The sequence below is a fragment of the Xenopus laevis genome, chromosome 3L (assembly GCF_017654675.1).
Source record: "Xenopus laevis strain J_2021 chromosome 3L, Xenopus_laevis_v10.1, whole genome shotgun sequence".
Lineage (NCBI taxonomy): Eukaryota > Metazoa > Chordata > Amphibia > Anura > Pipidae > Xenopus > Xenopus laevis.
In genome coordinates this window covers 7,123,939-7,136,130 of record NC_054375.1, presented here as the reverse complement: position 1 = coordinate 7,136,130, position 12,192 = coordinate 7,123,939, and the positions used below count along the sequence as shown (strand labels likewise).

Here is a 12,192-nt window from a genome sequence, read left to right as displayed (position 1 = left end):
ATATGAGGAGTGAAGGACAGGGCAAAATCTAGGATAACCCCAAGGCACCGGGCCTGGAGAGACAGGGTGATAGTGGAATTGTTAGCTATGATGGATACAGATGGGGATGTTACTGTGTTAGTTGGAGGGAAGAGAACCATTTCTATTTTAGAGAGGTTTAATTTAAGGTAGCGTTGTTACATCCAAGTAGAGATAATGGACAGGCAGGAGGAGACCCGAGTTAGGAGTTCTGGGTTGAGATCAGGAGAGGAGAGATAGCTTTGAGTATCATCAGCATAGATTTGGTATTGGAAACCATACAAGTGGATTAGTTTGCAAAGGAAGGAAGTATAGAGGGAGAATAACAAGGGGCCCAGGACAGAGCCTTGAGGAACCCCAACAGAAAGAGGTAGAGGAGAAGATGATACTCCATTGTAGGAGATATGATATGAGGATCCCAACGCCAGGGTCTAGGCAAGGAGAACATCAAAAAAACAATGTGATCCTCCTCCCCATGGAATTGTGAAACCTGCCTAATGGATATTGGCCCAATACTTGGCCAGATGTTGGTCGGGCAGGGCTGTTGGAAGTTGTGATGATGTGCGTGTAACATCTCACTCCTCTGCCTTTTAGCTTCAATCAAATGTATCTGTTCTACCCCCTTGGTTAGTGGCCAGAGAGGCAGCAGCATGAAATAGGGGGGCACTACGCTTCAGGGATGGCCCAAATTGTTGTGAAAAAAAAAAATAAAGGAGAAGAGAAAATGGTTTAATAGTGAATCATACAAGAAGGATAATGAGTTAAAGAAACAATTAAGGAAAAGGCCACAATGTTGCAATTCTGTAAGATGTGACAAGAATGGTTTGAATAGTATCCAGATGTGTGTGTCTGTGTGTGTATATACATATATATATATATATATATATATATATATATATATATATATACAATGTAACAAAAGGTGTATAATAATGTATGATCATAAAACCATGATTGTTCTATAGTATCCATGGTAAACAGTAAACATGGAATGACTCACAACCCGGAAAGGGAGGGGTATGTAGTCCTCTTTAAATAACACAGATGGAAGTTTGTTTTTATGCCTTTGAATACGTGTGAGATGCGAAACGCGTCAAGCTGAATTTTTACTCGTTCCAATAAAGATCAGCATTTGAATCTGATTCAAGCAGCTGGAGCGAACTTCCTTTTGGTTCAGATCAGCGATTCTCCCCTTGCTACGGACTTAGCGCTGCAGCACCCAGGCCACCAAGAAGTATCAGGGGGGCTCATTTATAAACACTGGGCATATTTGCTCCCTGGAAGTAACCCATAGCAACCAATCAGATGATTGTTTTCAGCGGTCGCCCTGCGGCTGACTGAAAAAAAGCTAATCACTGATTGGTTGCTATGGGTTACTGCCCAGGTGCAAACTTGCCCAGTGTTTATAAATGAGCCCCTGTTTCTGTGCAAAGGAGAGGGTGCAGCGAAAATGAACATTTGCACATACAGTAGAATCTACTTTTACCGTTATCTCTATCATTCATTTTTCTCACTGGCCAAGATTATCTGTGGAAAAGAAACAAAGCGTCAATCAAAGTGGAAACGTTATTTACAGAAAACAAGTCAAGCTAAAATTTCTCATTTCGGCAATGACGCTGGTCCTTCTCAAAAGGGAAGCGTTCTGGATGTGGAAACTTGAGACCGTACAACCTAAGGGTCTAAATGAGAATTTTAGCTTGACTGTAAATAACTTTTCCGCTTTGATTGACTCTTTGTTTCTTTTCCACAGCTAATCTTTGCCAGTGGGAAAAAGGAATGATAGAGGTAACGGTAAAACTCCTGCTGGTCGTCAGTAGTTAAACCTAGGGGTCCGTTTACTAAAGTGCGTTAAAAATATTCGCACAATATATAGACAGAATTTTCGCCAAATATGTTATCGCCAGTTTACTAACCTGCGGTAAATATAAATTTGCGAATTTTCTTGCGCAAGAATAATTGTTCGCCAGTTATCGCATTTGCTGAAAATAACGCTACGTCCACATTAACGCATGGTTTACTAAACAGAGGAATGTGCTAAAGACAAAATTAACGCCAGAATATTCGCAAACTTTTACCGCCACCTATGTAGTGGCGTAAAAGTATTTTTTTTCGCCAGAAAATTCTCAAGGGGCAGGAAATATCCCATAATACTGTTTTTTTTTTTACCCATCATTCTTTGCTGACAGGAGAGAGATCTGTAGCTATGGCTGGCAGGATGTTTTGGCTTCTGCTTCTATCTGGTGCAACAACAGCAGCAGTTTCAGCTCAGAGTCGTATTATTGGCAGCGGCATCACAGTCCAAGGATTCGTCAGCCTCTACGCTTTTTTGGTTTCATTGTGATTGGCTACATTAAACTGTGCATTTCTATGAAGCAAAGAGATTGGCTGGTATCATTTCTTGTTCCTATGATTCTATTGGCAGAAGGGTTTATATGATGCAGACATGTTTGATTGGTGTTACCCTGGTGATGTTGTTGGATGGTATAATCATCAGTCAATAAAGTTTATGAGTTTTGAAGGTGCATTTCTGGCCATAAATGTCACAGTAAAAATTGCCATAATAACCGCCATAAAACAAGACTATTTTATAGCATAAATATTTGCAAAAACGTACTTTTTCGCCCGAAAATTCGCAACTCGCTAAAATTACCGCTAACATAAGCTGGCTCCTTAACGTAGTTACCGCAAGTGATCGCAATGACTTCTGAGCGCATCGCTGTTTAGTAAACGTAGTCGCTGCGAATATTCTGGCGTAAAAATATTCTCAGCGATAACATGTGGAAACTTAAAGTCAGATTTACCGCACTTTAGTAAACGGACCCCCAAGTGTGTTAATATATAGTAACCAAATTGGGATAGAACGGTTCAAATATGCATTTATGCTTGTTTTTAGATGTGAAACTGGACTTTGGACAAGAATACCAGGACATGGACTTTGAGTGTCAAGCCTCACTTTGGAACACCCTGGTGGACTATGGGTAATTGGGCGGGACTGTGCTATTCTCTTAAATCTTCTACAAATTTTCGCTGCACCCACTCCGTTGCACGGAAACAGCCCAGTGTGTCACTCTGTGACATCATACTGAGCTAATAGTCCCTTTTTGTTGTCTCGCTGTAAAAATAGATCCCTGTTTCCTAGTCAACCTCTGTAGCTCCACCCCCATGGCTCTCCCTGCCTATACACGATCAGCACAGGGGTTGGAATATGCAAATGAGCTGTCCTCTGTACATTGCTTTAGTGGGGATTGGTTTACTAAATAGCTCCTGGTGCATGCTGGGAGATTCCTTTCCACTAATTTAACTTGCTCTCCATAATCAGAAAGATTTTCGTGTGCAGCCCGTTGGCCGCTTGTTACAATGTATCAGTAAGACTATACTTTCAGGGATCATTTCTATAGGTTGTACCTGGTGAAATGTGCTCGAAAGTGTCTGAACTCACAAACCACGAGGAAGAGCGTCAGTGTTCTCTCCTGAGCGTGAAGTGAGCTCACAGTGCTGCTTCATTGTGGCTGCTGTTTGCTATTGATGAATGTTCTGCTCCCATTTATTATGGGGGAGATGGAGGGAGAGAACACAGGCTGAGTGGTTTTCATTAAGATGGTTGAAAGATAGAATTGTGGGAAAATTATTATAATAGGTTTGGTTCAGTTATTTTGTTTCTTGGTCACACAATTGTTCAGTTGCCAGGGTATTGAACACTAGAAACCAGCTATAGCTGCTGAACCGACATCTAAAATAAAGAAGAGCAAATGAAAATTGCCTAAGAATATCAGTCTACTATAAAAAGATGATCTGCTCTGGAGGCCCAGATCATGTTTGAGAATCAGGGTTGGGGGTCACCCACAATTTGTTTTAAGAAACAATTATTTACCATTGGATTACTGTTGTAAGAAGCACTTTTTGGGTGTTAAAGGGGTTGTTAACTTTTCATAGAGAGCTGGTTTCAGTCAGTTGAACTGAAGAAGCTGCTCGGATAACGTCTCCAATGATTACTCGGCAAGTCCAGTTGATTTAGATGTACCTATACTAGATATACCATGACCTGGATGAATGAACATCTTCATAGTCATATTTTAGTAGAGAGGGATATTCTAAGACAATTTGCAATTTCATTTTGTATTATTTGTGGTTTTTGAGTTACACAGTTAAATCGGGTTGAAAAAAGTCCATCAAGTTCAACCCCTCCAAATGAAAACCCAGCATCCATACACACACCCCTCCCTACTTTCACATAAATTCTATATACCCATATCTATACTAACTATAGAGTTTAGTATCACAATAGCCTTTGATATTATGTCTGTCCAAGAAATCATCCAAGTCCCTCTTATAGTCATTAACTGAATCAGCATCACAACATCACCCGGCAGTGCATTCCACAACCTCAGGCCCGGATTTGTGGAAAGGCCACCTAGGCCCGGACTGATAATATGTAGTTTCGGGCAAATGCCCGAGGGGCCGCTCTCTCCTATATTCAAGTGGGCCGCCCACTGCCTTATTAGATGCGGCGCTGCACTTAAATTCTGCCCTGCTGCCTTTAAATCTAAAACTAGCTGCAGACACTCATTTGAAATTCCCACCCACTGTTGCACTGTGCTGCACTCCTTTGGACTGGGCTCTGGTATAACTGTGTAAGACTAATAGTTTGTGGCTGACTGCTTTCCAGATTCCCCCTCTGCCCTCAACCCCCCCCCCCCACTCACACACACACCTAAACTGTGTGCAGGGAGAATAGTGGTAAGTGGAACTAAAGCTTTTTTTTTTAACTAAAACTATCTGCCAGTGTTCATTTACTCTCCCCTAAGCATTGCCTTTATCAAGACTCTTGCAGGCATTTGTCTTTTTTTTTGTTTCTCCCACTGTGACTCCATTAATTATTATATGTATAAATATTATATGTATATTATAAGGGATAATGTACCCCCTACTGTAAATGATAAGGATATTAGAAGTCACTGAGGGGTTGTTCTGTGACCATATAAAGGCACAAGGCTGCAGGCTGAGTTATACAGGGAACTCTGAGTATCACTCATGTATTATAAGGGATAATGTACCCCCTACTGTAAATGATAAGGATATTAGAAGTCACTGAGGGGTTCTGTGACCATATAAAGACACAAGACTGCAGGCTGAGTTATACAGGGAACTCTGAGTATCACTCATGTATTATAAGGGATAATGTACCCCCTACTGTAAATGATAAGGATATTAGAAGTCACTGAGGGGTTGTTCTGTGACCATATAAAGACACAAGGCTGCAGGCTGAGTTATACAGGGAACTCTGAGTATCACTCATGTATTATAAGGGATAATGTACCCCCTACTGTAAATGATAAGGATATTAGAAGTCACTGAGGGGTTCTGTGACCATATAAAGACACAAGACTGCAGGCTGAGTTATACAGGGAACTCTGAGTATCACTCATGTATTATAAGGGATAATGTACCCCCTACTGTAAATGATAAGGATATTAGAAGTCACTGAGGGGTTGTTCTGTGACCATATAAAGACACAAGGCTGCAGGCTGAGTTATACAGGGAACTCGGAGTATCACTCATGTATTATAAGGGATAATGTACCCCCTACTGTAAATGATAAGGATATTAGAGATCACTAAGGGATTGTTCTTGGTGTGTGTGTATATATGTGTATATATATATATACAGTATATATATATATATATATAAAATATGTGCGTGTATAAGCAAAAGACCAGCACACATTTATGTGTGGGCTGCTTTTTTTTTTGCCAGGGCTGCTTTTTACTCCCAGTCCGGCCCTGCCTAGGGCGGCAGGTTTTTAAGGGGCGACATGCTGCCAAACCACACCCACATTGTTTCAAAAACACTGGGAACGTTTTGGAGATACAATCAATATCCCATGCACCAATCCCCATTGCTCCAGTCCAGATGATGAAAATTTGCACGAATAAAGGGGAGAGGACAGGGGCAACGAACGTCAGTGGGCCTAGAGGCGCCCACTATGTAAATCCGGCCCTGCACAACCTCACTGTCCTCACTGTAAAGAACCCCCTACTCTGTTCCTTTAAATGAAAGTTATTTTCCTCTAGTCTGAAGGGGTGGCCTCTGGTAGGTCCCCTGCTATTAGTCTATAATGTCCTCTAATGTACTTGTAAAGTCTAATCATGTCCCCTCGCCAGTAATGTAACTGGAGGGGGACGGGCCCTGGTTTGGGACGTGCTGCCGGGCCCCCGCCCCCCTCCGTACCATATTACCTGCGCCGAAATCGGCCGATGCGGCCGGAAATCGGCAGTGCGCGAGCTGCCGGGAGGCCCTGAGGGGGTGCGGGCCCTGGCCCAATTGCACCCCCTGCTCCCCCGGTAGTTCCGCCTCTGCCCCTCGCAAGCGCCTTTTTTCCGGAGAAATCAACCCCAACCTTGACAGTCTCCCCTCATAATTTAACTCTTCCCTCCCTCTAACCAGTTTAGTTGCACTTAGTCTCTGCACTCTCTCCAGCTCATTTATATCCCTCTTAAGGACTGGAGTCCAAAACTGCCCCCATACTCCAGATGAGGCCTCACCAGGGACCTATAAAGAGACATAATTATGTTTTCATCCCTTGAGTTAATGCCCTTTTTTATGCAAGACAGAACTTTATTTGCTTTAGTAGCCACAGAATGACACTGCCCAGAATTAGACAACGTGTTATCTACAAAGACCCCTAGATCCTTCTCATTTAAGGAAACCCCCAACACACTGCGTATAACTTGCATTTATATTATTTTTGCCAAAGTGCATAACCTGCATTTATCAACATTGAACCTCATTTTCCAGTTTGCTGCCCAGTTTTCCAGTTTAGACAAATCACTGTGCAAAGTGGCAGCATCCTGCATGGAACCTATAGTTCTGCACAATTTAGTCTCATCTGCAAAAATAGAAACAGTTCTTTCAATGTCCACCTCCAGGTCATTAATAAACAAGTTGAAAAGCAAGGGACCTAGTACAGAGCCCTGCGGTACTCCACTAACAACACTGGTCCAATTAGAAAATGTTCCATTTACCACCACTCTGTGTAGTCTATCTTTTAGCCAGTTCTCTATCCAGGTACAAATACTATGTTCCAGGCCAACATTCCTTAATTTAACCAGTAACCTTCTGTGTGGCACTGTATCAAATCAGTAACGTAACTAGAGGGGGACGGGCCCTGGTGTGTGACGTGCAGCCGGGCCCCCCGCCCCCTCCATACGCAATTTTCGGACTGCAGTTTAGTGGCGCTGGCTGCCGGGGGGCCCAGAGGGGGCGCGGGCCCTGGCCCGCTCGCACCCCCTGCTCCCCCGGTAGTTTTGCCACTTTATAAAATGCTTTAGCAAAGTCTAAGTAAATCACATCCACTGCCATCCCAGACTCAAGGTCCCTGCTTTCCTTCTAATAAAAAGAAATTAAGTTAGTCTGGCAAGATCTATTACACATAAAACCATGCTGACACATACTCATAGTATTATGAATTGCTTTAAAGTCCATTATCCTTTATTAACCCTTCGAAAAGCTTTCCTACCACTGACGTCAGACTAACTGGCCTGTAGTTTTGAGGCTGAGATCGGGATCCTTTTTTGAATAGAGGCACCACATTAGCAATTCGCCAGTCTCTCTGCATTATGCCAGACCTCAATGAATCCTGAAAAATTAAGGAAAGAAGATTAGCAGTCACAGAGCTAAGTTTACTAAGTACCCTGGAATGAATACCATCTGGCCCTGGACCTTTGTTAATCTTAACATGTTCTAGTCTCTTTTGAATTTCCTCATGTGTAAACCATGCATCATTAGTTGTATTACTAGAATTGGGACTATTTAGAAGGAAACCTTCATTAACTGGTTCCTCATTTGTATATACAGATGAAAAATATAGTATGTGTTCCGAATCAGCGCTTTTGTTTTCATCAGCTGACCCCCCTCTGCAGGGGCGCTCCGCCAATGAGGCAAGCTGAGCCGCTCGCCTCAGACAACAGCGCCAGAGAGGATTCCAGGGGCGGCAAAAAGCCGCCCCTGCACCTTTAAGTGCGGAATTTCTGAATTTCAGAAACGTCGCTGCCCCTCTGATATTAAAGGTCCCACCCCTTCCTGCTTCATTTTTTTACTATTAACATTTTGAAAAGAAAAATGTTAGATTCTTTTTACTGCTTGCTGCAATATCCTTTTCTATATCAATTTTAGCTTGCCTTATAGATTCTTTGCATGATTTATTGGCCTCCTTGTACCTTATAAATCAGTAGCGTTTCTAGAGGGGAGCGGGCCCTGGTGCGTGACGCGCAGCCAGGCCCCGCCCCCCCTCCGTACAGCCGCATTTGGCCGCATTTGTTAGTGGCGTTCGGACTTCCGGGGGGCCCTGAGGGGTGCGGGCCCTGGCCCGCTCGCACCCCCTGCTCATAGGCTAAGCCTTCCCAAACCTTTGTCCATTGTAAATGTACCCTACCTTGTCTGAAATATTGTGCTGGAGAAAGTTCTAACTAAAAATCAAAAGCGATTAATGTAGCACAGGCACTGTCAAAGTTCCGTGGGAAGGGTGTGCTAGAGAAGTGATGAGTAAGACAGTAACAATCAAGCCTGATATACTCCACCTTGCTGTCTCAGGAGTTGTTCCTTGGTTCCTAGGCTCAGAATCTATTGCTCTTCCCTGCCCTGCTTCCAAGAACAATTGCCCGGCCAGCAGGGAGAGGGGCTACACTGAGCTAAATCTACAGTGCAGGGAAACTGAAGCTCAGAGCAGCAGAAGGTATGGAAAATAACCTATATATTTGTGGCTGTAAGAGTTAATCTTGCTGGGAACGGAGTGTGGGGTGGCAGGAATATGAATTCTACTGGGATTTATGGGGGAATGTTTTAGTTGGAGGGGTTATTTTGGGGGCTTAAAAAGTTTTGGAAATGCAGCAAATGAAGTGTGCTGAAGGGATGTGAGGACTGGGCCTGCTGGTCCCTGTGGGACAGAAAAAAATAACATACTGGGAGCTGAGTGTAAGGTAGTTGTGAGTATTGAATTTATCTAATATTAAAAGGCACCTGTTGGCAAATACTAATATTAAAGGGCACCTGTTGGGAAATAATATTATAGCCCAAGAGCTAAGAGCGCACACACTCCGGTTGAGGGTAACATTCCTTTTTTTTTTAAATTCCCCCCCACAACAGCGCAAGGCCACCAGCACCGGGAGGGAGCAGCAGGGCCGCCATTAGAAATCACGGAGCCCCATACAACAACATTTTTGGGGGGCTGGCGCCCAAGCCAGATCCTGCCCAAAGATCACACAGACATCAGCGCTAAAAAAGTAACCCCCCCCACACAATAAAAAGCTATTGATGGTCAGGGCCCCCTTATAAGTTAAAAAAAAAACCCATTGGTGCCAGGGCCCCCCTTACAAGTTTGGGGCCCCAACAAATATTTTTCAGAAAAATTTGGCGCCAGGGCCCCCCTTACAAGCTAAAAAAAATTGTGGCCCCAAAGCATATCTTTTAACAAAAAACATTGGTGCTAGGGCTCCCTTACAAGTTAAAAAAATTGGAGCCCCAAAATCTTTTTTTTTTTTTTTTTAAAAACATTGGTGGCAGGGGCCTATAGAATATTAAAATAATACATTGGTGGCAAGGGGATTGAACTCGTGGCTTCGGGTCTTTTCTCTGCTTCAGGACTTCAATTTCGGCTGTTTTCATGACTTCGGCTCTTTTCGGCGCTTCGGGAGTTCAGCTGTTTTTGTGGCTTCGGGTCCTTCGGCTGTTTGGCTTTTCGGCACTTCTGCATTTCGGCTGTTCGGGACTTAGAAAACGGCCGCATGACTTTGGCGCTCTCAAGGGGGGGCCAAGTGTCCCGGGCATGAAGGGGGGCCCGGCAGTGCTGCAGTTTTGAAAGAGCCGGGCCCCCCTTCATGCCCGGGACACTTGTCCCCCCCTGATGGTGGCCCTGACGATCGGGCCATGTTGGAGCACACGCATGTGCATAATGAGTGAACTTGCTCATTATGCATGTGACTCTTTATATGCATACTCTATGTACAACATGGTCGCTTACACTGTGAGCTCCCTCCTGTTGCGGGTGTCCAATCGCTGGCGGGGGGCAATTTTTTTTTTTAAAAAAAAAAAAAATAGTAACCCCCATCAGGAGTGCAGACTCTATTAGCCCGCACCTTTGGTTGGGTATAATATTTTTGCCCAACAGGTTCCCTTTAAGTGCTCAAACAGAGGGAAACCTATGAGACTGAATGAAGATGAAAAAGTATATTTTGTATTATAAAAAATGTATTTTATATCACCTTGCCGTGCTAGAAAGTGCATCTTTCTTTTAAAAGGGTTTAAAAAATGTTGTTGTACAATTTAAAGTTAACGCCATTTATGCGTGACACAAAATTATAAAATAATTGTTGTTAAGTCTATTGTTGACTTATTGCATATAGATAATTATTTTTTAGCCTCCCCAAACAAAAAAAATCACCATCCGCCTATGCCCCTGCTCCCCCGGTAGTTCCGCCACTGCTATAAATGTTTCCCACTTAAAGGACCAGTAACACGAAATTTTTTTTCCCCAAAATTCGTTAGTATAGAACGAAAAATAAACACCAAGGCAAATAAAACTTTTAGATTCCAAAGCCTTTATTAAGAGAGAACTTACCAAAACTCCACTTCCTGTCCTCTTCTAAAACGGCGAAAGGGCGACCATCCATGCAGCGGCGTTCAACTTCTCCTCCCTGGCTATTCTAGTGACAGTATGTGAAGAGGAGGCAGTGGTCCGCTCTGCAGCGCTTCCCCTATTCCCAGCAGTCAGACTTTGACTCCAGCCTTTCCTCCTCCGACGAGGAAGAAGAAGAGGAGGAGGGCAGCCTCTGCCTCTCCAGCAGCAACCAGTCACTCGCTCACACGGGGGGTTGTAGGATGGGTCGGTACAAGAGGTCGGGAGCTGGGGGTGTACAATGTACTTCTTGAATCACATGGGACAAACTCCTCGCCTGCTGGAGCTCGATACAAGTGTGACCGACCTCATTCCCTCCAGTCTGCGCTAACTTGCGTCCGACCCCGACCCGGCGACCCCAGGAGGACGGACAGGAGCTGAGGGGGATTCAGTCGGGGAGATCAGATCTGCTGCATCAGATCTGCTGTAGCGCATTGACGGGTAGCAAGTGGTTCAGCGCTCCCACCTCATCCATGGATTCTGCAGCAACCGGAGTCTAAAATCGCCGGCTTCTTCTGCAGCAGCCGGGACTGCCAGCCCCAGGCACACTCAGATGGGCACATCGACGGGGAACAAGTGGGGTCGCCGGGTCGGGGTCGGACGCAAGTTTTTTTTGGGGAAATTTTTTTTAGTGTTACTGGTCCTTTAATATGTTGCAGAGATGCCCTTATACTGTCAAAGTTTGCACGTCTGAAATTTAGTGTTTTAGTTACTCCCTAAGGGCTCTTACTCACAAGTGGTTGTAGCTGCGCTCCCCTGCGTTGCGTTTTTCTGCGTTCAGCCGCAGGGGAGCGCAGGAATAAACGAATTACATTTTTTCCAATGGGTCTGTACTGCGCCGAACGCAGGTTGAGACGCAACATGCTGCATTTTTCCTGCGTTCGGCGCCTACACGCGCCTGTGTGAGTACAGCCCCATTGGAAAAAATGTAATGCGTCTATTCCTGCGCTGAACGCAGAAAAGCTACAATCGCTCGTCAGTAAGAGCCCTTATAGAATTGCTTCTGCAACAGAATCTTAAAGGAGACCATGTTATGATCACTATTCCCTAAATGCCCCTCACCCACACAAATGTTAGAGATGAGTTCAGTATTATTAGTTATTACAAGGTCCAAAAGTGAGTTACTCCTAGTAGGTTCTTGAAGGAGCTGGAATAAAAAGTTGTCATTCAGCATATTTACAAACCTACTCGCTTTTTCTGTCTTGGCAACCCCATTACCCCAGTCAATGTCTGGATAATTGAAGTCACCCATAGTAATAACTTGACCCAGCTGTGAAGCCACTTGTATTTGCAAGAGTAGCTGGGCTTCATACTCGACACTTATACCAGGTGGTTTATAACATACACCAATGATAATTCTTTTTGTTACCTTTTGCCCAGTCAAAATCTCTACCCAGAAGGATTCTACACCCTCACCAGTGCCAGCTATTGTTATTTCTTTGGCGCATGGCTTTAATTCAGGCTTTACATACAAACACACTCCTCCACCCTCTGTCCCTCCTAAA

General features: G+C 44.1%; 1 non-coding gene across 1 annotated transcript; it reads left to right on the top strand.

Annotated features, from left to right (window-relative positions):
- Positions 1-3,385: 3,385 nt before the first annotated feature.
- Positions 3,386-3,605, top strand: LOC121401754. The gene has a single exon (XR_005966484.1). It is a non-coding gene; the product is annotated as a small nucleolar RNA U3 (small nucleolar RNA).
- Positions 3,606-12,192: the final 8,587 nt, after the last annotated feature.